This window comes from Microtus pennsylvanicus, chromosome 9 (assembly GCF_037038515.1).
Source record: "Microtus pennsylvanicus isolate mMicPen1 chromosome 9, mMicPen1.hap1, whole genome shotgun sequence".
In the NCBI taxonomy this organism is placed as follows: Eukaryota; Metazoa; Chordata; class Mammalia; order Rodentia; family Cricetidae; genus Microtus; species Microtus pennsylvanicus.
The window spans coordinates 51,196,032-51,198,188 of NC_134587.1; positions in this window are offsets into that span (position 1 = coordinate 51,196,032).

Below are 2,157 nucleotides of genomic sequence, written 5' to 3' on the forward strand. Positions count from 1 at the left end.
GACAAGAACAGAACCCTGCCCCAAAACTTACGTGGTTTCCTTACCACCTGATTAATTGTTACCTCTGTGGATGAGCCATTATTTCTTTCTCAAGAGTTTTCTCCCTTTCAAACCAAATCTTTATTAATTTTGCCATAACTTTTCTTCTCCTGTGGAAACAAGAGCAAAAACCCCTCCCCCAACATAGCACATCTCCTGGCTTCCATTGTGAGGTCAACATATCCTTGAAATACACTGGCTGATTTAATTCAGAAGACTTTTCTATTACTCAATGTCTCTCTGCTGCTGTTGTTCCTTTCTCATTAGCTTTAAGAAAATTCAAAGTTAATAGAGCATTATGTGATCTATTTCTGGGGGTATTTTCTGTCTCTTTCTGTTTATTTAACATATCCTTTATAGTTTGATTTGATCTTTCTATAACTGCCTGACCTGTAGGATTGCTTGGTATACCTGTAATATGATTTCTCTAATAATAAGCAAAATAACCTGTTTCATTTTCTTAGAGATATATGCTATCGTTATTTGTGCAGGTATACCCATGATGGCTAAAACTTCTAATAAATGAATGATTATTGAATTAGCCTTTTATGAGCTCAAAGCAGTTGCCCATTGAAAACCTTAATAAGTGTCAATGATGTGGTATATAGATTTTAATTTTCCAAATTCTGCAAAGTGGAACACATCCATCTTCCAGATCTCATTCCTTTGAGAACCCTTTGGGTTGCTCTCTACAGGAAGTAGCGTTTGGTTATAAAGAGCAACTAGGACATCCCTTTATAATTTCCTTAGCTTTTTGCCACGTAATAGAAAACTCTTTAAACCTTCGCTATTGACATGACGTTTCTTATGAAATTCTGAGGCCTTCAACACACTTACAATCAATAATCAATCAATTTCTGCATTACTTTGTGCTAGAGGACCTGGCAGACCCATATGGGATTGGATGTGTGTTATGTATATGGAACAAAACCTAGTGCTAATTATATTTGAACTTGTATGAATAATAAAGTTAATTCTGTATCATCTGGTATAAATTCATCAGTTCCAATATGCAGGACTACTCTTTCTGCATATTGTGAATCAGTAACTGTATTGAGAGGTTCCTTAAAATCCCTTAGTGCCATGAGAATACCATATAATTCTGCCTTTTAGACAGAATTATAAGGAGTTTCCCCACCTTACTTAAATTGTAACCCGCCTTTCTGATTTATTTGCATCAGTATAGAATGTACGGGCTCCAGTTATTGGTGTGTCCCATACAATGTAGGGAAGGATCCAAAAAGTTCTCTTTATAAGGTTAATTCTATCACTTTTGGGATAATTGTTATTAATCTCTCCTAAAAAATTAGCACAAGCTCTTTGCCAAGGTTCATTGTCTTTTCACAATTTTTTAAATTTCATCAGTAGTGAAAGGCACTATAATCTCTGCTGGGTCTATACCTGCTAGTTGACAAAGTCTCAGTTTTTCTTTTATAATTAATTCAGAGACCTTCTCCACATAAGTTTTTAAGTTTTTACTTGGTTTATGTGGTAACAAGATCCATTCCAAGATAATATCTTCCTTCTGCATTAAAATTCCTGTATGGGAAATTCTGGAAGGTAATATGATTAGAATGAAATTAAGATTTGGATTCATCATATTCTCATGTGCCTCCTGTAATTTTTCTTCAATGACAATCAATTCCTTTTCTGCTTCAGCTGTTAATTATCTGGGACTATTTAAGTTTTTGTCACCATTTAAGGTTTTGTTTAAATGAACTATTACAGCTGGTCATAGACTGGAAATGTCTCCTAACAATCTTTGAAAGTCGTTGAGTCCACAATTGGTCTCTCCTAATTTTTGCCTTTTGTGTTCTAATTTTCTGTAAACCTATTTTATAACCTAGGTAATTGACAGAATCTCCTCTCTGTATTTTTTTTTTTCAGGAGCAATTTGTAGGCCCCATTTTGGCAAAACTTTCTTTACTTCTTCAAACATTCTTTCTAAAGTATCTATGTTGGAATCAGATAGCAAAATGTCATCCATGTAATGGTCAATTATAGATTTAGGAAACTGTTTATGTATTATTTCCAATGACTGACTTACCAAGTATTGGAATAGGTAGGGCTATTGAGCATTCCTGTGGGAGGATGGTCAACTAGTATCTCCTAGTAGGT